The sequence below is a fragment of the Ammospiza caudacuta genome, chromosome 21, assembly GCF_027887145.1.
Source record: "Ammospiza caudacuta isolate bAmmCau1 chromosome 21, bAmmCau1.pri, whole genome shotgun sequence".
Classification (NCBI taxonomy): domain Eukaryota; kingdom Metazoa; phylum Chordata; class Aves; order Passeriformes; family Passerellidae; genus Ammospiza; species Ammospiza caudacuta.
In genome coordinates this window covers 9,802,703-9,825,100 of record NC_080613.1, presented here as the reverse complement: position 1 = coordinate 9,825,100, position 22,398 = coordinate 9,802,703, and the positions used below count along the sequence as shown (strand labels likewise).

The window sequence follows — 22,398 nt, the reverse complement described above, 5'->3', positions numbered from 1 at the left end:
CAATGTTTTGTTTATAAAAGGGAGTTTGGTTGTGCCAGAAGTCCCTGGGTTCCTCCACCCCAGCCATCACCTTGTGCAAAAGGGGAGGGTGGCTTTAAGTGAGCTGAGCACCTCAGAGTTTGTTTCCACCCCTCTAAATCAGGGCTCCTGGCCATTCCCTGAGCCTGAGTTTTCCTGGGTGCTCTGAGCACCTTGAAGCCCTGCTGGAGCCTTTGTGTCTCGCAAATTCCTCTCAGTGCACAGAGCTGGGGCTCAGGTTCCTCATCCCTCATCCCTCAGCTCTGCAGGCTCTGGTCAGACAGCACAGGAGTCCCCAGGCTGTGGAGAGGACTTTTCCTGCCAGAAGATAAAATGCAGGACTCAAATCCCAGCTCAAATGGCTCTCTAGGTTGTCCCAAAGGCTTCCTCAGGTGGCAAAAGCTCTCCCTGAGTCAGGACACATCTGTGTGGTGCTGGAGCAGTGGTTTGGGGCAGGCTGCTCCCTCCCTGCTGCACACCCTGGGTCTGATCCCAGTTCAGCAGCACTGGGGTGGCTGTCACTGCTGCCTGGGACACTGCAGGTGCTCTGCACCCCAGAGCCACACTGGGCTTTGGCCAAGTTGCCTTTTGCATTTGCCCTGGGGAAGGTGCAGGGTGATTCCAACAGCTCTGTAGTGGGGAGGGAGCTGTCACTGCCCAGGAGAGCAGGGATGAGGGAGAGGGGTAGGAGGGGATAGGAAATAATTCATGTTTTGAGAGCTCAGACTGTGACCCACTGGCCACTCTGGGCTGCAGCTTTCCCAGGGCAGGTTCAGGACAGGGGTTCTGTGGGCAGGAGCTCCAAGTGCCCTGGTATGTGAGTTTGGGAGGGTTTGTTTTGTCTCATACAGTGGTTATGGACTGCTCTCACCGGGCAGGAGCTGGGCTGGGGTTCCCAGGACTCCCCTGGGAATGGATGTGCCCTGTGCCTCTCCATGGATGTGGCCCAGCTCCAGCCACAGGAAGGTGGGTGGGTGCATGTTCTGCAGGAGCTCTGGAGAACTTCAGCTGCCTCAGAGAAAAGAGCTTTGGATTGAAATATTCCTTAAAAGGACCTAATCTCCAGTAGCCTCCCTTCATCAAAGCCTGTCTGAGGCTGCCTCCAGAGGTGGGTGCACCTGGTGGGGCCAGCCTGGCTGCCAGGCTGAGTCCTGCAGGATTTCCCTCCCCTTGGGAAGGTGTGATGGCCCAGGAGCAGAGATCTGTCACACAGCATCACTCCAGCCCTGCTGGGCCTGCCTGTCCCTGAGCTCCCTGGGTGCTGCCAGGGCTGTGTGCCCACCCTGCAGGACCTTGTCCTCTCTCCTGAGGCCTCTGCCCATCCCTGAGCATCTCTGATGTTGGCCCAGGGCACCTGAACCGTGTTTGCACACAGAGGGGTGCAGAGGGATCCCATCTCCACGTGCAGCAGTGATTTGTCCCTGTGTTAGGGCAAGGAAAAGCTGCTGCCAGTCCCTGCAAGGGATTTGTTGCTTTTCCAGCTCCCGTGGTTGTCACTGAACAGGTGAGGTGCCACCAGGAAAGCAGATTTTGGTCCCAGGGATGGCGGGCTGCAGCAGAGGAGACAAGAGCAAGCACAGCCCAGGCAGGTCAGGCTGCAGCTCCTGCCAGCGTGCAGAGGGAATTTCTGCAGTGGCTTCTGAGACCTTGCAGGCCTGGAGTGAGCCCTAGAAAGGTGCAAGGAGGACAAGCACCCCCTCTTCTTGGGAAGGAGGAGGAGGGACAGGGAAATGCAGGAGTGAATGCATTACCTGTGAGCATCCTGGAGAGATGGGAGGAATTACATCCAAGGTTTTTCAAAAACAGATGTAACCATAGAATGTGGTTTCTTCTTCTCACGGGATATTCAGAGAGTAGCTGTTAATAGTTACTGGGATGAACTGGAAAGAGTTTTCCAGAGCTGGGGAAATGGAATATTCCATAAATGGTGGGAGAGCAGAGTCAGACAGAGACAGACATGGTTTGTCTGCCCATGGAATTTGGAGGGGAAGGGGAGCTGAGAGGCACCCAAACACTGCAGGAGACAAGCCTGGGATGGAAATCATAAACTGGGGGAAAGGTCTGAAAGAAGGTGCTGCAGAGGAGGGTGTGAGTGAGCAAATGCACGTTCCAGGGTGGGGAGGGTGAAGGGCTGGAAGGAAAACAAGCCTGGGGGCATCGCAGCACTCACCCTCCACAGGAGGGATAACACCCCGGGGCCAGAACGGCAAACATCCCATTCAAATGTATAAATAGGTGTGCTGCATATGCAAGGGGTGAAGTAATGCCGGGCCACGCTGCAGCAGTGTGGCACCATATTTGGGCACCTCTGGGCAGGAGGGAGGGAGGGAGAGCTGGGTGCTGTGCCCCCCCAGCATCCTACCGGGAACCAGAGAGCAGGTTGGGGAGAAGTTCCAGGTTGTCCTGGTCTAGGGCAAACTAGGGAGAAAACCTCCAAAGGGGCCCCTCCAGGAAGCAAACCCACATGGCTTCTCCCCCCAAACGGTTTGGGAAGGATTCCTCAGACAGAAGTGGAAAGAACCTGTTTGTTTAACAGGCACAGCACCCCCAGCACAGAGAACCTGTTTATTTAACAGGCACAGCACCCCCAGCACACAGAATGAACAATACCAGCTGACACCACTCTGTCACTGCTCTGAAAAAGATGACAAATTCAGAAAGTCTCTCTTGGGGGTGGTCGCTCTGTTCTCAGTCCCTCCTGTGCTGGGGCAGCTGCTGCAGCCACAAGGTGCAAACTCTCGGTGTTCCCAGGGCCCAGTCCAGAGCAGGTCTGAGTGATTTCAAAAGAGGGAAAGGAGAAACAGTCCAGGGAAAATTCAGATTGCTTAGCTAAACTAACTAATGAGCAGAAGCAAAAAGCAAGAGCAAAGCAAAAAGCAAAAGCAGCACCATGCACTGCCCTGTCTGTGTGTCCCGCCAGCCATGGGGGAGTGGCTGATAAGAAACCAGAACAAAACATTCACTCTTCAGAGCCAGTCTTGAAGGCACAGAACAGATATCCAGCATACACAGAACACATGGATGGGGATACAAGCATCATAATGCCACCCTAGGACACAGGTGAAGCGCGATAAAAGCTTTCAAACATGCAAAACACGGACAGAAAGGAGACAGTGGTGCTCGGTTCTCCCAGCCCTCCCTGGGCAGGGTGTGGAGCTGGCCCTGGAGAGAGAGGTTTATGTAAAACTTTGGGGAAATTGCTGCAGCTGTGGAAGTGCAGCTAATTTTCCTAACACTTACAACTACCCTTTTAACCCCTTTTACAATATAATAACCAAACTAACACTACAGGTTTAATGATCTATCAACTATTTTACAACAGTTTTTAACTTATTTTTAACAGTGGCACTGAGGGTGGTTTGGGCAGAGACAGAGCTCTGCTCAGGGCTCTCAGGAGCTCCCACTGCCTGTTCTGTGTCTCCCCTCCAGCTGGAGCTCCCCCCTGCCCAGCCCTGAGCTGCACCAGTGTAACATCATTCCTCTGTAAGAGATGTGCTCAGCTCCTAAAACATCTGCATTGGGTGCAAAGTTTCGGGCAGCTGCATCTGAGAGCTGCCAGGGTGGTGAGATCAGTGCTCAGATGGGTTGGTTCCAGGTGGGATGGGTGGGAGGGAAAGCAGCCAGCACTGAAACCTGAGTGTGCAGATTCATGATGTCATGAACTAATCTGGAAAGTCCTTTGCTTCCCCTTGACACTTTCTCCTCATCAATTCAGTTTATTGGTGTATATTAGGTGTTATTTCAGGGTCTTTATGCAGAGCTGCCTCAGGGGGCTTGGAGCCACCCCCAGATGTGCCTGCAGGAGGAGCAGCCCTGCCCAGCTCAGTTTGTGCTCTCCAGTTGCAGATGTGGAGCTGGTGGTCCCTCCCTGGGCAGGGTGGGATGTGACATCAGCTCTGGAGGTCACAGCAGAGCCCTCACAGCTCCCTGCAGGACACAAACAGTCCAGGATCTCCCGTGGATGCTAATTTGAGTTTTGTGCTTCCTGTGATGTCTTATCAGTTGATCCCTCAGGCTGGAATTCAGCTGCTCTAATTTTGGTAACCTGAGGAAGCCTGAGTAAGTCTGCCTGGGATTTCCCCATCCCTGCCTGCTGCAAAAAGCCTGTCCAGGAACCCAGGCCTGGGAAAAGATCACCTGGAAAATCTCCCCTGAGGTGAGTGGACATTTTTGTGGCCAGCAAGAGATATGTGAAAGAATGTAAAGCATTAATTGCAGCCAAACTTTTTGTTTTCACCTCTACCTTGCTCCTATCGAATGTTCCTCACTGTCCAAAAGCTCTCCCTCAAACCAGACCCATGTGGTATCTTCCCTGTTCTGAGTGAAAAAAAAAAAAAGTTAAAAAAAATTCCAAATCCTGCAAAAAGACATTCCCAGAACTCATGGTTTCCAGGCTGAAACCAGGGGCTCCTGTGTTGCACTCCCACCCAGCCATGTCCAGCTGCCAGGCTCTCCAAGGCTGGGGCTGCAGGGGTTTGTGCCCTCTCAGCTGGCACCACCTGGTGTTTTTATCTGTGCTTTTCCTCACACATCAAACCAACTGCCCAGCTCTTCCTGAGGTGATTTCATGTGGAATCAAAGTCCCTGAGCCTTGCTCTGCCTTCTCTGAGGGCCTGCACCTCCCTGGGTGCCTTGGAAAGTCACCTCTGCGCTTCTCTTTCCAGGCTAAGCTGCTCCTTGTCTTCAAGGTTGTTGCTGCTCTGCCCAAGTGAAGAAGTGCCTTGGGTGACCTCCAGCTGTTGTGGATGATGGAATGAGCATTTCTGCCCCTCCCTGCAGATCCTGCAGCTCAGACAGCACAAACAGCTCTGCATTCCTGGGAGCCTCGAGGTCAGAACACGATGCTGAGCGCTGCAGAACTCCCTGGCCTGACGTGACCTGGTGTCCTCAGCTCCATCTGTGCGTGGCCTCTGTCACTTCCAGCACTCCTTGGTGCTTCCTTCTGCCAAACACCCAGCACTCCCAGCTCTGAGTGCTGCTCCCAATGCAGCCACAGCTCTGTTTTTGTCTTTGGTGAAAAGCACTGAGGTCTCTGGGTGAGAAAGGGTGGATGAAATTCAAAGCTTTCCATCCAGCTCAACGGGTGTTTCTGTTTCTCCTTGCTCCTGGTGGGCAGATCTGCTGCCTGCAGGGCTGATTCATCTCCTCACCTGAGGAGGATGCAGTGACCTGCATGGACAAGCTCAGCTGGGAGTTATAAATACATCCCTGAGTTACACTGGCATGGCAGGAGTGGGTAACAGGGGGTGGAAATAGGAACAGGATTTGTCCCTGCAGGTCACCCCCCTCTTCCTGGGGCTGCCTCTGAGGCTGGGTCTGTACTTGCCTCCCTCCAGCTGGGAGTTGGGCAATGCTGGGAGATGGATTAGGGAGAGAGGGGTGGAACTTCACTGGAAACCTCTACGTGATGATCAGCAGTGATGCCACTGGTGCCAGAGCTGGAGGCACCCCCTGGTGCCAAACCAAACCAAACCAAACCTGGGTGCTGCAGGAGCTGTCTGGTGACTGCACCAGGGTGACACAGCCCAGGAAATGGGACAGCTGGAACAAGCTGATTTGATCTGTCTTCCTCCTTGGATATGATCCTGATTGAAATAAAGAGAGATGAGTGTAAGAGCAAATCTTTGGGTTTCATCTTTAACATCCACCCAACGCCCAGGTGATATTTGGGGCAGTGCCTGTGGCACTTTCTCCTGGCCTGAAGCCCCATGGTGGGAGGATGTGACCAATCCCCAGCCTGAGTCACTCAGTGCAGGGCCCAGGCTGGGTCTGCGGGCTCAGACACCACAGGCACAGCAGCAGCAATGCACATGAGTTATTCCTTCATTGTGAGCTTCTTTTAAACCACTTTTAATGTGCCCTGGTGCTGCCTGACAATGCTTCACCTGTCCAGACAGGGGTGGGCAGTGCCATGGTCACTGAGAGCAGTGCTTGTCACCAGGGCTGAGGGATGGGATGAGCCATTGCACCCCACTCCAAGCAGACTGTGACCTCTGAGGCTGCCTGGGCCAATTCTTTACATCTTAGGAGCTGCCTTACCATGAGTGGGGGATTTTGGAAGCAGCAGTTGTTTTCTCCCAGCCCTCTGGACTTTGCCTTGTAGAGGAAAGGGAGAAAAAGATTACAAAAAACCACTAAAGTGTTGTCTGTGAGCCCTGGCTGTGCCTCAGGTTTGAGCACTCACCTGGGCAGCACCAGGCAGAGCCCTGAGGAAGGATTTTTCAGCAATTGCCTTGAGGGGAGCCCCAGGCTCCAGCTCCAGGACTGGATGGGGATTGGGGGTGATGGCAAAAGCCACCAGCAGTACTGCCATGTGGAATTAATGTCCTGGGTGGCACATTCCTACAAAAGGGGTCCCATGTACTGCAGTCACAGTGTCAGTTATTTGATTTTGGCCTGAGTTTCCATGAAATAAGCCTGAAGAGTGAGAGTTCTGCTGCAGGTGACACAGGGGTGATTTACAGGGAGCGCAGGGTTTGTGCCTTGTAACCCAAAGCCAGCATCATTTTGGTCTTCCCAGAAGCAGAAAGCAAGAAATGTTAGTGAGCCCAAAGGGCAAGAGGAGATGTCAAAGAATAGTTGTTAAATTGTCAAAAGATAGTTTTAAAATTGGAATTTTTGCCCTTTGCTGCTTTGTGATGGCTTAAGGCTGCCTAAAAAGACCTGGGAATGATCAAGCTCTATTTATCTGATCTGGTGGAAGGTGTCTCTGCCCACAGCAGTGAGGTTGGAACCAGATCTTTAGGGCCCATTCCAACCCATACCATTCCAGGATTTTATGATTCTGTTGTTTGATTTTGCAGTAGCCATCCAGAGATGATTGCCCAGGGTCTTTTTACAGAAATCCATCATTCCCTCCTCTCAAGGTGGCCCACAATGACCAGGACACAGGAAGTTTGCAGCTGAATCTTCCAAACTCATGACAAAGACCTGAGAGATCTTTTGCCCTTTCCAGCAGGTTTGTGGGCACTCAGCCCTTTCAGGCTCTGTTTAGTCATTACAAGGCACAAAGAATCTGAATGTGAGTGCTGGTTTTTTCCTTTTCTGGGCATATCTGAGCTGGAGCTTGCCAGAGCAAGTGCTGAGGTTGCTCATTTTTCTGGGGCAGAGTGCTGAGATTGCACAGGGTCAGGACAGAAGCTGCAGTCTCCCCTCTCCATCCCTCCAGCTCAAGGCTGGGGTTGCTGCTGGATGGGGTGGGAAGGCAGGGACAGCACAGCCACCCTCAGATTCTGTTCTTTACAGCAAATACATGAATTTCAATGAAGGACACACTCCCAAAAGCACTGAAACTTCTCGAGGCAAAGCCTTGTGGTAGACAGCGGTAATAGAGGAGGAGAAAACTTGGATGTGCCCTCAGAGTGCTGTGAGCAGAGTGCCCCTGGGCAGATGCTGGGCTGATAGGGGCTGCTGGGGTACGCACATTCCTGAGCGATTTCCGAGCCCGCTGAGCTCCTCCCATCACACTTCACTCATCAAAGTGAGTATTTATAGCACAGGTAGAGCAGGGGAGAGTCAAACAGGAGCTCCCTAGAAAGATGCATAAATCACTCCAAGAGTTCAGCTCTGAGGCTCTGCATTTTTTGCTTTAATGAGAGTGAATAAAAACTCTGGTGGTATTATTAATATTTCTTAATATTATTTCAGCAATCTGGTTTTTGCATTTAGAAACTCATTGAGTTATTTCCACAGAGTTCTCCCAGCTCTCAGATCTACACCTGCAGACTGCTAAGGACATGCTGCCTTACACCAGAGAAAACATTTTCTCCAGCACAGATCTGCTGAAAAACAATTCAGAAAATCTGTCTGGGCCAGTCTTTGCTGCCCAGGCTGTCAGGAGACCTTCAGGCATCTCCACAAAGCGCAGGAAAGCCAGGAAGGTGCTGTACCCAGCCCACGTGAGGAAATACTTGCCACGTGAAAAGAAAGATCCAGTCAAGCGGTGGCTGCTCCTCTGTGCTGGCATCATCCTCATCCAGGTGTTAATTGAGGCTCCTGAGCAGGAGAGGCCGCCTGGGGGGCAGAGCCCTGCTGAGAAACTGCCCTGGGCAGCAGCAGCATCACCTCAGAGAGCTGCTGGGCTGGCACAGAACTGCTCCAGAGAGCATCCAGGTACTGCAGGAACCATCTCAGAGAGCATCGAGCTACTGCAGAACACCCAGCTCCTGCAGGAACCATCTCAGAGAACACCCAGCTGCTGCAGGAACCATCTCAGAGAGCACTGAGCTACTGCAGGAACCATCTCAGAGAGCACCCAGATATTGCAGAACACCCAGCTCCTGCAGGAACTATCTCAGCATTCAGCTGTTGCAGGAACCATCTCAGAGAGCACCCAGATACTGCAGAACCATCTCAGAGAGCACTGAGCTCCTGCAGGAACCATCTCAGAGAGCACCCAAATTCTGCAGGAACCATCTCAGAGAGCACCCAGCTACTGCAGAAACCCATCTCCCCTGCAGCTCCAGGGCACCAGGCACAGCTGCTGTGCCACAGTGAGCCTGGAGCCATCCCAATGCTGCCTGCACAGCTCCTCCTGGGCACAGCTGCCCTGGCCCTGTACACTGGCTGTGAGCTCCTGAACATCATCTCTGGGCTCCTGCACATGGGCTGGTGGCTCCTGCAGCCCTCCCAGGGACACTGTGACTCTGCTCGGTGCCACAGGCCAGCAGTGGCCACCAGAGGTGTTGATGAAAGCCCAGCAGCAAGAGCTGGGCAGTTTTTCCTGCTGATTTGGTGGTGACTGTGATTAGAGACTGTGGTTTCCACCAGCTGCAGGAATTAGAGTTACCCTCCTAGCTGTGTTTGGGCTGTGCTGACCTGCCTGTCACTGCTGCATGACCTGTATTTTCATGTTGTAATTTGGTGTCAGCTGTCAGGAGTTAAAACAGAGTAGCTGAGCTCTCAAACAGAGAGCAAAGCTCCCCTGCACTGTTCTGCCTCGGTAACACTAAGAATAAACTGCTAAATTCTGATTTTAAGAGTGTTTTTTACAATGTAGATTTTAAAATTAAGATTTTCTGGCCATCCTAGGGAAATAAATCTGTCCAAGCAGGAAGGACAGTGGGGTGGGAGCCATGGCATGGCCTGGACTGAGGCACTGGGAGAGATCCATCAGCCTGGGGTGGATGTTATGGCTCTAGTTGGGGAGATGGGGCAGCACATGAGCCCAACACTGGGAGAAACCTGGGAGATCCCTAAAACCCTGGACATGCTGAGAAAAAGGGTTGATGGAGGGGTGGTTGAACTAGAAATGACCAGTGGTTCCCTTCTCACCCAGTTCCACCATTTATTCCTGTGTTGGGCAGGGGGTTCTGGGTGGTTCTATGCACAAAACACGGGATTGTCCCAGTTCCAGGGCAGTGCAGGTGTGGGGTTTTGGGGAGACAGGGATGATCTGTGGGAGCTGCACAGCAAGGGCAGCTCAGGCTGGGGCAGCTGCCTCAGGAGTGAAGAAATCTGGGAAAAGAGAGGGAGCCAGGAGTGAAGCAATCTGGCTCAGGAGCTGCTCCTCGGGGCTCCTTGCAGGAAATGCAGAGGGCAGGATTTCCAGGGGATGGTAATTTCAGCTGGGCTGTGTTATCAGACAGCCCCTGGGGCTGGGATTCAGCTGCCTTAATTTGGGCATCCTGAGCAAAGGCTGAGTGAGGCCTCCTGGGATTTCCCCAGCCCAGGCTCTGGGAAGAGGCTGCCTGGGGAAAGGCCCATGAAACCCCTTCTCCCAGCCATGCCAGACTCATGTCTGCCATGTATCAGGGCTTCCCCATGAAATTCATCCCCAAACACACCAGGTTATGTCTGTGCAGCCCAAGCTTTGCCCTCCAGCTCTCCAGCCCAACCATCCACTCTGCAGAACAGCTCCAAACCTCTGCCAGGTTGCTCAGAGCTGTGTCCAGCCCAGCTCTTAAAATCCCCAAGCATGGAATCTCACCACCTCCCTGGCCAATCTCTTACACTTGCCTGGGATTCAATTCCAATTGATTCCACACCACATGGTGACAGAGCTGGTGGGCCTCACCCAGCTGTTCACTGAGCAGTGTCCCAGAGAGCAGGTGTTTTCTTGGGAACAAGCAGTTATTTCCTCAGGTCTGGATAAAACCAGGACTCAGAGGTTTTGTGGTGCCCCACAGCAGGCAGGTGTGAGCCAGGGATGGAGGAAAATGGTGGCACAGGCAGTGATTGCACAGGAGGGGTGGCAAAGCTGAATGCAGCACTGCAAGGAGAGCAGGGGGCTGCAGCAGCCCATGGTGAACAAAGAGACCTGTTTGCCTAAAAAAAACCCCAAACAAACAAAAACAAACAAACAGAAACACTCACCAAACCCCCCAAAAATAACCCCCCAAAACCCCCCCCCAAAACCAAACCAAACCAAAAAAAAAAAAAAAACCCAAAACCCCACCCCAAAAAACCAACCAAACAAAAAAAGAACACAACAAAAAAAAAAAAAAAAAAAAAAAAAAAAAAAAAAAAAAACCAAAAAAAAAAAAAACAAACGAAAACCTCCCAAAAAATTCTACTGGGGAAAAAAAATAAAAGCCAAGGCACTATCTGGATTAAGGAGCAGCTGGTACACAACTTTTGCAAGTGGTGATTCAGGATAAGCCCTTTAGAGGATCTCCTTTGTGTAATGAGGGGAGAACGCACAAACACAAGGAAGGATTGTGAAGTTTTGTAAAATTCAGAATATATAAATAATGTTGGAAATAGGAAGAACTTTTAGCAATGGTGCTGGTGTTGAGGTCTCTCAAAGGCAAGGTCTTTCCCCAAGCCTAGCACATGCAGAAGCATCACGAGAGGGCAGCAGAGACAGAGCTGAGCAGGACAGGCAGGCAGTGCCGGCAGGGCTCCAGACACCCAATCTGAACTGCCATGGCTCAGGTACAAAGCATTGCTGAGGATGCTGCAGAGGAAACCAGAATCTGTCAAAATAAATGAGTGTGCTGGGGCATAACTCAGCAGAATAGACACAGATCCCTTAAACAGAACATCCCCCATCCCTGGGTTCCATAGGTGGGAGGTTTTATTGTTCAAACATGGTGAGATGGTGAGCTGGGGTAAAGCACAGGCTGCCTTCACCAGCTGCCAGACACTGAGAGCTGAACAAAACCTCCAAAAATATATTTCAGACCTGGGAACTTGGATGAGCTCCATAGAATGGCACTGACTGAAATTACAGTCAGTCTACTGCATGAAGTCTGGTGGTTCCTGTCATGGCCAGCCCCTCCTGGCTGTTTCATCTCTGTTTGCCACAAGATTTGCTTTGGGCAGGGTGCAGCAGGGCCAGGACAGCTCGGGTGAGGGCAGGAGTGAAGGAGCTGATAGGAACTCACATCCCTGTCCACAGCTCCGTGCTGGCAGTGAGCCCAGCCCAGCCCAGCCCGGCCCTGCCGCAGCTTCTCCCAGGCCTGTGCATAACCAAGGCCATTCAGAGACATTTCCCAGCTCCAGCTGAGTGCACATCCAAAGCCAGGAGGCTTTGGGATCCATGGGATGCCCTGGAAGGATGAGGCACCTGTGCTGCACCCCGCATGGCAAAGCCCTGTATCCAAACAGGCTCTGTGGCAGGGACATGCCAGGACTCATTCCCAGCCCTGCTCAAGGCTTTGGCTCCTGTCCCTTCTCTGTAGGGGAAGCCCTTTGTACCCCAGTGGCCTCCACTCCCACATGGGCTCAAAACTTGTTTCCCTCCTTCCTCCTCTCCAGAGCTCCCAGTTCCCTGTTCTGTGCTCCAGAGCGTTTCCAATCGGTGCCATAGCCCCTTCTTTCCTCACACATCCCCTCCCTCCAACCTTTTTCCTGGTCTCCTTAGGCCATCTGAGACCCCTCATCCTGCTGCCAGAGCCCCCCAGTCCTGGGCACAGAGATCTTGGCTCCAGCACATGTCCCTGCTGGTAAAACCCCTTGGCCTTTAAGCAAACGGCATCCAGATGTGTGCTGGGAGCAGCCCTGGGACATTCCCACCTGGAGCCACCCCTGGGGAGGGTGAGGGAAGCAATACCCCAAAGCCAGGCCAGGGACCATTCTGGGAGATTGCCATTACATGTGATCACCTTTGTGACCCAGCAGTGTCCCCACGAGTGGCTTAATTTAGAACTAAAGATGTGTCCTACGCTGGAGATCCTAATATTGGCTTAGATTTGATATAAAGAAAAATTTGTTCTTCTCTGAAAGGATGGTCAGGGATTCAGACTTGCTGCCCAGAGCTGATGTCACCATCCTTGTTCAAAAAATGTGTAGGTGTGGTACTTGGGGACATAGTTTAGTGGTGAGCACAGTGGTGCTGGGTTAATGGTTGATTTTGGAGGGGTTTTCCACCCTTGATGTTTGTATGATTCTGTGCAGCAGCCCAGAGTTGCTCCTAAAGGGGCACCTTGCTCCATATCTCACTAATCCTACAACAGGAACCCCTGAATGCCCCCATGCCCATCCAGACTGGACCTGGAGCTGCTCAGCAGTTTTTCCCAGGGAGATGTGAGAAGATTTTTCACACCCTCATTAGCAGAGGAAGCTCTGAGGCAGCTTCTTGACTCTCCATCAAACACAGGAGCCAGTTCCCTTCCCCTCCTGCCACACAAGGGCACCAGAGCTGCTCCCTGTGGGTGTGTGCCATGGGAATTACAAACACAGCTGCTTTCCTCAGGGGTGTGTTTCACCCCCTGGCTCACTCCCAGCTGCACTGCTGATGTCTCAGGAGCATCATGGAGAACATATTAAAGTTTTTCTTCATTGCTTTGCCTCACCTAGATATTACATGCTGCTCTACTCCCTTGCACAGCTGGCTGTCTGAAAGGGGAGGCTGAAAATGCTGCTGTAAATAAGGCTTAGAGAGGAGACAACAGCCAGGGGAAATGATAAGAATGCAATAAATCAATGAGCAACCCAGTGAAGCCATTGCAGGGTCTGTGCCTCTCTTTGCCTCGTAGCAGCAAAGAGCTACTTGACAGACTTAAAAGCTATAGTATTGAAAACTGGTTTGTGTACACATATATAGCAAAAAAGGAGTTTAAATTCTTTATGGGAGACAGAAAGTTTGGTTGTTATGACCACAAGATTACCTGAAAACCCAGGGTTTCTGCTTCCAGGAGCAAAACAATGTTCTTTAATGTTATTTGCTATCAAATAGTACCCTCAAAAAGTCCACCTACTCTACACCCAGAGGGTGTGTAGCTCCATCCAGCTGGTTGCTGGCCTAATGCTTTGGCTCTGTTTTCACCTGGTGTACTGGAAACCTCTGAGCACACCTATTCCCCAGTAACTGGAATTTCCTTCCTTCCCCTTCTCCTGCTTGGGAGAATTTCCCTCTGCTTCTGCTCGCTTTGGTTTGTTCTTGGCCACATGTCTGGACAGCTCCAGGGAAGGGCCCATCTCCCCTGGCAGCAGCACAGAAAGAGGATGGCACCCCAAAATTTGATGAGAGGCTGCTGTAATGGAGGCCCTGGTCATCCTCAGGGGCGACCACCAGCATGTGCCAGCGCTGGCCAACAACACCAAGAGCCACCATGGCTTTGGTGATGGGACCCTTGTGGGTGTGGTGGTCACCTGGGCTGGGTGGCAGGGACTGGGCACCAAAGGGGACTCAGGGACAGAGCAGTGACCTGAGGTATAAGGGGGAAGAGGGAGACATGGCAGGGCTGAAAATAAAGGAAATAACCTGGGAATGTGACAGGGGACACAGCACAGCCCTGGGGCAGGGGTGGTGACCTGGGAACATGGAGGCACACAGGGGACACAGATCAGCCCTGAGACACCTGGGATGCAGCAGGGCCCTGGGAAATGTGGGGACACAGAGTGACGGTGAGGCACATGGAGGCACACATGGAGGGGGACATGAAGGAGCCGTGAGGCACAAGGGGGGCAGTGAGGCACACGGGGGGACAGTGAGGCATATGAGGGGACAGTGAGGCGCATGGGGGGACAGTAAGGCACATGAGGGGACAGTGATGCACACGGGGGGACAGTGATGTACATGAGGGGACAGTGATGCACATAAGGGGATAGTGAGGCACATGAGGGGACAGTGAGGGGGGACAGCCATCCCACAGGGTGCACAGGGGCGTGAGCGCACAGCCGTGATGCACAGGGCACATGGAGGGACTGCGATGCACAAGGACCATGGATGCACAACCCCAGTGCTTGGGGGACCTGAAAGGACTCTGATGGACAGGGGATATGGCTGCACAGCCCTGGGACACAGGGGACATGGAAGGACTCCAACACACAGGGGACATGGGCGCTCAGCCATGGAGCACAGGGGACGTGGAAGGACTCTGGGGCACAGGGGACGTATGGGTGCTCAGCCCTGAGGCACAGGGGACATGGAAGGACTTTGATGCACAGGGGACGTGGTTGCTCAGTCCTTCAGCACAGGGCACATGGGTGGCAGTGCTGGTAGTTCACAGTCCTGGCACTCGGGGGACCTGGAGGGACGCTGATGCACAAGGGAGATGAAAGGACTGTGATGTATAAGGCACACACGGGTGCCCAGCCCGGCGCTCGGGGGACACGGAAGGGCTGCAAGGCCCAAGGCACCGGCGGCTGCCCGGCCCGGCCCCGCCACGCTCCCGCCCCGCTGTCCCGTTGCCGTAGCGACGCCTCCCGGCGGCCCCGGCCCGGCGCGGCCGCTTTAAGAGCGCGGCGCCCGCGGCCGCCCCCGCCTGCCCGCCCGCCCGCCGGAAGGGGCCGCGAGCCCGCGCCGCCACCGCCCGGCCTGCCCTGCCCCAGGTAAGCGCCGGGGCCGCCCCGCCCTGCCCGGCTCCCAGCCCGGCTCCCGGCCCGGCTCCCCGCGGGACCGAGCGGGGGCGGCGCGGCCGCTGCGGTCCCGCCGCGGTCGGAGCGCGGGGCCGCCCCCGGGGCGCCGCTCGCTGGCGCCCCGCGGGGCTCCCGGTGTGCCGAGGGTGCCGCGGAGCCGCTGCGGGGCTCGGTGGGTGCCGGGCGGTGTCCCCGCTGGGCCGGGAGAGGCCGGGCCGGGCTCCCGGGGTGCCCCGGGCTGTGGGCGGCCGCGCCGGGCTCGGTCCCCGCGGAGCCCCCGAGGCTGTGGGGGCGCTGCCCGGGACCGCGCGGGGCTCGGGCGGGGATGTGCCCGGGAGCCCCGCGAAGAAAAGCGAGTGCTGGGCTTTGTTCGGCCTCTCCGCCCCGGCCGGGGGTTCCCGGCGGGGTGCGGGTCCCCCGGGCCGCTCCGGCCCTTCCCGCCCGGGCCGGTGCCGCTGCCCCGCCGGCGGTGCTGGGCTGTGCGCGGTGCGATGGAACCGCGGTGCGGGCGGGTTTGTTCGGCTCGGCTCCCGCGATCTGGCTCTGCCTCGCAACTTTGGGAGTTGGGCACTCGTGCTGCCTCATGGCTCGTTTGCCTGGGGTTTTTCTCCCTGTGAAAAAAAGAGCTTTCCATATTTCTTTTCCTTAAGCAGACCTCTGTGTGAAAACTTTGGTTTAAAAATTTTATTGTAGCCTTTGTTGGTTTATGCCACTGCTTGTTCGTTGGTGTGTTTCCCCATCCATTTTTTTGTGTTGGATGTGCTGCTCCTTTGGCTCCTCTGCCTTCTAAATACTCTTTAATGGAGCGGTAAGATGGGGAAAAGATAAAATATGAGAATCCGGGACTGTTTTGTGTCAGCTTCTCTAATTGAAATGTTGTAAGCCAAAGGGGGAAGAAAAGAAAAAGTGATCAAGTGGAGATCAGGGCACTTTGCTTTGTTGGAGGCAGAGAGGAAAAACTTAAGAGGGAATGACTGAGATTTTGTTTCACTTTATTTCTCTTCTTTTGAGGCTGAAAGATAAACAAGCATTTTGAAATGCTTTGGTTTAAAATGCCGAGCTCTTCATTTTCTCTTCAGCTGACTCCATTAAAAAAAAAAAATCTTTAAAAAAAAAGTAGAAGCAGCTCTGTAGTTGTGGAGCCAGCAGCAGTGGTGTGTGTGGGCAGAGGCCTTGCTGCTCTTCCATCAGCCGTCCCTGCCTTGTCTCTGAGGACTATAAAATTAGAAAGGCTCCGATGTCCATTCAGTCTGATGTCTGGGTAATGTGGGCTGTGGAAATCAAGAGGAGTTCTCTGTGAATTAACTGCTGTGCTGCCCGTGGCTTGCTCAGCCTGTGGGTTCTGGCCTCTGGTGTATAATTAGGAAAGTAATTGTATTTTAAGAAGCCCTAAATCTATTATCCAGGTGTGTGCTTCTCCCCTGGGCAGGTATCAGGTGGTGTGAGCTTTCTTTTGCTGCGAGCAAATGATCTCTATCCTTCTGATGGTCACAAGCTGCAGTCTGACATTTGCAGTGTCTTAGAACCACTGAGTTTGAGTTGGAAAGGATCTTTGAATCTTTTCTAGTCCAACCCTCCTGCAGTGAGTAGGAATATATTCAACAGTCCCAGGTTGCTCCAAGCCCCATCCAGCCTGGCCTTGGACAATTCCAGGGGTGGGGCAGCCACAGCTTCTCTGGGCACTCTGTGCCAGGGCCTCCCCACCCTCATTTCAAAAAATCTGCTTTCTCATATCTAATGTACATTAGAAGCTTTACCCCTTATCCCACTTAACTTAAAAACTTTAAAACTTCCAAGAGCGAGACTTGAGGCTTCCTGTGCTCTTCCTCCCCTGGAAATGGCCCAGGTCATCTCCTCCTTGCCCAGAGCTGTCTCCTTACCTGTCCTAGGAGTTCTTGCCTTTCCAATTCCAGTCAGTGTCCAGGAAAGCTTTTATTTGCTGCATCTTTCCTGAATTTGCTTTATGTGCACACTGAGAAGCCTGGCCCTGGAGAGCACAGGTCTGTGGTGAGGGATGGAGAGCCAAGAACAACTCCAACTGGCTGTAATTGAAAACTGTCAGCTCTGCAGCGAAGGAGGATGTTCAGAGCATGTGGCTCCTCGGATAACACCGAGTGGAGAATTGGATCACCAGTTCTAAAGAAAGCCAGAATGCCCAAATCCTGGGGAGTTCTGTTGGGGAGCTCAAAGGTGAGATGTCAGAGGGCTCTGGATGGATTTCCTTCAGAGTGTTGTCCTTCTGCACCATCTGCTGTGGTTGCTGTTCTGGAGATGTCCTAAAGTGACTTAAAACATCCAAGCCATGGTGTCTTGGAGAAGTCTGCTCGTTCTAGGTGTCTTGCCCTTCCTTCCCTTCAAGGTGCTGTTTCCTGGGGAGGTTGGGTGCACTGGGGATCTGTGCCCTGGAGTGGCCAGCAGAAGGTTTTTGGGTTTCTAGCAGAAGGTTTTTGGGGTGACAGGACAACAGTGTCCCTGCCCAGGTGTCAGGTGCATTGGGAAACTCCTGGCTGGGCTGAGGCGGCATGGGGGAGAGGAGGAGGAGGTTGGAATTTGGGAGAGGGGCAGTTCTAACAGCTCACCATGGCCGTAAACAGCACAGAATAGCTGCTTCTGCCCAGTGTGGGTGAACTTCATGCAGTGCCTCAGTAAGCTTGTGGGTGAAATTCCCTATTTCATTCCCCAGTGTGCTGCCATCCTCCTGGGCTGTTGTATCTGCTGGTGTTTGCCAGACATTGCCTAAACTGCTCTTAAACTGCAGCTGTTTTTGCAGGTTCCCAGTTACTGCACAGTTGTTCTTACTGTGTTTATTTTAGTGGTTATAAACTGATTTTTAAAAAGGACTTGGAACTTGAGCTGGAAAGTCTCCTTTTTCTCCTTCTTTCATGATTTGGTTGAAGAGCTGCACCAGAGGAGCCAGCAGCTGAGCCCTTCAGTATTACCCCCCTCCCTTTATACTTTGAATTTTCTGAGCTGTGGTTTTCTAGGAATTGGGGGCAGTTGTCCTGTACCTTGATTTTAGTAGTGGACATCAGGTTGGGGTTGGGGTGAGGGGGGTGTCTGCTCTTAATTTGGTAAAATTAGAAATTTGGCTGGGGAGTAAAAAGCTTGAAGGAGACTTTTTTTCCCCTCATAACATTTTGTTTAGCCTCAATGTTTGCAGTCAGAGCGATGCATTTCTTAAAGACACAGAAAGCACAAAGCTTTTTCAAGACAGTTATTTCAAATTGCTGTGAGCTTCACAGTGTCATTTGGAGCTAGAAGGTGCCACCATTGACCAAAAAAGTTGCAGCATCACTGTGATCCTGCATTGTCTGGGGCTAAGTGCCTCACCCTGATTTGCACAGCAGCTTCAACAGCTATGGGCTGAGGTGTTTCTAGTTCTTGTATAAAGTAAATTCTTTGCAGAAGTTACTTTATGTATATAAAGTAGCTTTTGTAAGGATGCAAAGTGAGGGAGAACCCAGTGTAATTGACTTTTCTCTCTGCTCTCATGTTAATAAATGTGTTGCCTGATCTTTGTTGCCTTCTGTTTGTTTCAGAGCAGTTACTTCTGCAAGTTGAATTGAAAATGGGTGCTGGAAGTACAGAATAATCACTTCACTTGGAATAATCCACAGCTGCAAAGAGCCAGGGGCTCAGTCCTGCAGATCTCCTTTGTTAGAGACAGCCTGCCTTTCCCCCCTGCCTCCTGTGTTCGTGCTGAACATTAAACAGTGATTTCTATGCAAGAATTCTAAGGAAAGTCTTTGAAAGCACTTGAATGGCCAGCGAGGAGCAGCTGGGATGGGGTTGCCTGGGAGATGCTGCTGGGAGCAGCTGAGCAGGGTGTGACAGCCTGGGAGGAAGTGAGGGAGGCAGGATGCTGCTCTGATCTTCCCTCCCTCCCTGCTGAGTGTGAGAGAATGGTGGTCCTGCTTCTGGGAACTCAGGGGATGCAAATGTGACTGAATGTGTGGCACAGGGCTCACTCTGCTCACCACAGGGCCCTGGAGAGCCAAACTGGGAGTGCAGCTGGGAATCTGATGCTGTGCTTTGTCCTGCACTCTGCAGTGCTGCTTCCTCAGGGCTTTCACTGGGCAGGAAAAGGTGTTGAGCATATTGTAGCACAGGGAGCATGTAGGGCTCCTGAAGCATCTGCAGACACTCTGGTAAAATTCTGTCACATCACTTTGAGCAATCTCAGGACAAAGCTGGCATTCCAGGGAGTTTATTGCTTGTTCCTTACTCTTCTGCAGAGCTCACACTGTACTGGTTATTCCTGTCTTCTGGTGCATGTCTTGGGTCCCAGGGAGGACTGTGAGGAAATGCTGAAATACACATCCAGAAATTCAGAGGATATTCTGGTTTACACATTGAGATGATCACTGTTGCATGTTTAATGAATTGCTTTTCTGGATGCTGCTCAGCTTGCAGCTCTGAGTTTCTTCTTGCACTCTTTCAGTGCCTGCTTGAGATGAGTTTTGCTTGAAAATGTGAGTGTTTTCAGGCTGTGGACAATGCAAATAGGATGCTGCAGTTAGGTGTTGGCAAACTGTCCTGTCTGGAGTTGTGTGGGAGGAGAAATGGTTTCTTGGTTGTGTGACCCCAATGGGGAGAAGAGCAGCTGGGGTTTAACAAAGTGGTTAAAATCATATAGGCCCCCAAATCCTCCAGAGGCTTCTCTCCTTTCCTAGAAGCTTCCTTTAACAAGCTGATTTCTCAGGCTGATTGCTTGCAGATGAGATCATGCAGTGTGTTTTGCAGGGAAAGAATCTGAACTTCGACTGGTGAGCCAGAAAGTTTTAACACGCGAGTCACATGCCCGTGTCCTCATGGCACACACGGAGCCCCAGGGGCTGTGACAGGGCCACCTCAGGGTGGCTTTGTGCTCCAGCAGAGCTTTCTGAGCACACACAATACCCAGGGATGCTCCAAGTGCTGGGGCTTGCTGCTTGGACAGCAACGGGAGATGATGGCAAGGAAGTATTTCATCTTTCCTGAGCTCTGTTTCTCTCTTTAGTGTGTGTGGGGTTGGGATTAGCCCAAGTGAGGGGAGGCTCTCATCTGCCTTAATTCCACAGACGTTTTGCTGCTGGCTTCAGCAAAGGAATTTATGTAGAATTGATGGTGTTTTTTCTGTTAATGCATGAGAACATTCTGAACAGGGAAGACTTGGTGGTGTTCTGCTGCAGAGGATCCCAGCAATCCCTGCTCTCACTCTCAGAAGGGACACTGGTTTCCATTCCTCTTGATGGCAACTGGGCTACTCTTCCAAAATAATCACAGCCATCATTTGAGAGTGTTGAAAATTAAGCAAAGCTGTTCTGAGGTGATGCTGGGTGGTGTTCCCAGCATAGGGAACTTTTGTTGCCAGCAGCTTTAAAGTACAACCTGTTCTCACAGGCAAGGTAGGAAGGTGCCTTTCTGATGCCAGTGCCTCTTTGTGCCTAAAATCACTTCTTGCCAATCACAAAGTTATTAATTATGCAATGGATTTAGGGTGGGTGGAGTTTTTATTGGCTGCAGAAGTAGAGCCAAAGAGCCACTTGATCCCAATCTCTAAAAAAAATTAACAATGGAGTCAGACTGGGAGGGGAAAGCTTCAAATCCCAAACTTTAAATCTCTCAGCGTTTTATGCAACTTGAAGACAGGAATGCATAAGGCAAGATGTGTTAAAACCTCTCACTACTCCATAGCCATGTTCTGCTTGTAGTCTCCTCTCAGTCACTCCTGTGAGCTTTCTTTTTGAAACAAATAATTGAAAGTAGAATTTACAGATCAGCACGGGCTTAATGGTATTTTTTTTCCCTGTCACCTAAGCATGTTTGTCCCATGGGAGTTTATCAGGAGCTTCTTCTAATATTTAATTTCACACAGGTAGAAAGTCAAGCATGTGAAAGTGGAAAACTGTATGTAGATTATCAAGCTTCATCTGGTTTCCTTGAGAGTGTGTACTAATGCACGTACCACATACACTAAATATCTGCTTTTTATATGGTATTATTTTATTCTTCAGGTAAAATAGTTGTGAACACAAGTTGCTTTGGTTCCATGCCCTTACTGGCTATTAATCCCTTTTATTGATGGAAAGGACTAGTAGAGCATTTGTTGCTCTGATGGATGGCAGTGAGGCTGTATATTTTTTGTAGCAGCTTAACCATTTTACCCTTCACTCTGCTCCTGGATGGGATCCTGCTGGGTCTGTCCTCCTGGAGCCTGGCTGATGGTCATCACTGGCAGGGTACCTGTGGGAGGTGATGATCTGTGCTCTGGAAAGTGCTGCCTAAACCTTGTTTTGTCCGTGAAGCTTTGAGTGTGGAGCTGTTAGAACCCCAGCCCACTCAGAGCTAATGCCTGCAGAATGCATGACCAAGGAATTAAACTGGGTGGAGTCATTCCAAAGTTTGGATTTGGGGCCTGTCTTCTCCTAATGCAGCAGCTTTGGGTGTTTGCTTGGATGTGCTCCCAGCATGGATGATGCTCTCCTGACCTGATGTGACTTTTCTGTCTTGATGTTTGGGTGCTGTGCCCAAAGCTGTCTGCAGAGCTCTGCAGAGCAGAACTGTGGTGAGACATGAACCTGGAACAAGTCAGCTCCTGTCAGGAGATGGCACGGGGCTGATCAGCTCCTGTGTGCCCGGGGGGAGGGAGGAGGCACAGACAAACACAGTCAAGAGTTGTGTTCCTTCCCCAGCACTGTCCTGTGTCCTGAGGCTGCCAGCTGCACTTTGGAGGCCAGAGGAATAGGGCGGGCTATTTTCTTCCAACCAGATGAATTTGTGCTGTGCAAATGAGGAGTTAGTTCGGTTTCTCTGGGAATAACATTTAAGGTGTTAAAACGTCCCACCCATCAGTAACAAAGAGCTGCTCAAGAACAAGCAAATACAGAGATAGAGCCTGCAGAGCACACTGCCTTTGCAGCTCTTATTTTCCCTTGAAGAAAGGGAGTCTGGCCATGTTTTTGTTGCATTTATCATTTGGTTGTAGTGTCCCTCATTTGTGTTACCCTCCTATGGAGGAGGCTGAACTAGCCAAGTGTCAGGTTTTGTTGTCCATCTCGATTACTGTTATGTTATTTCACTTGTGCTTGTTTGTTTCTGCCTGTCAAAATTAAATAATTAAATACTGTAGCAGAAATAGCTGGAGTATCAGGATTCTCCAATAGGAAGATGTCAGTTTATGATGACTCCTTCCACTGAGCTCAGCCTGTTTCTGCTGCTCCTGACAAGCTGTCATCTCTTCATGCTGGGTAATGTGATCTTCCAGGAATGTTTATCTTTCATTTCTGCATTTGTAGTGGAGATGAGCTGGGGATGCTGGGAATGTGCCTCCAATGCCCTGTTGTTGTTTTGGGCTGAGCTGCTACCCCTGTGCTGCTGAGGGGAACAAATCAGACCAGCAGAGCTGCCATACAGAGCTCCCTCACTTTCCCTGAGTGAGGGACCCAATGCTGTGAATTCATCCTGTGGAATTTTTGTTTTTGAGTGTATGTGTTTTGCATTTCTCTGGATTGTGATGGAGATTATTCTAATAACTTCACAAAGTGTCCTTTCTCTTTCCATGGGTTTGATGCCTTCTGTCTGCATACTTGGCTAGCAGCATTCTTATGTTTCTTTTGTGTTCTGGGACAACCTGGACAGGGCTTTACTCTGAGA

The 22,398-nt window shown here is 51.8% G+C and overlaps 1 protein-coding gene across 1 annotated transcript in view; it reads left to right on the top strand.

The window, feature by feature from the left end:
- The first annotated feature begins 14,690 nt into the window (after nt 1-14,690).
- The window catches only part of LOC131566784 (discoidin domain-containing receptor 2-like), a 64,858-nt gene continuing 57,150 nt past the window's right edge, over nt 14,691-22,398 (top strand). Inside the window, exon 1 of the mRNA XM_058818182.1 lies at nt 14,691-14,736. The gene's annotated coding sequence lies outside the window, so the exon portion shown is untranslated. The remainder of the gene's footprint in view (nt 14,737-22,398) is intronic.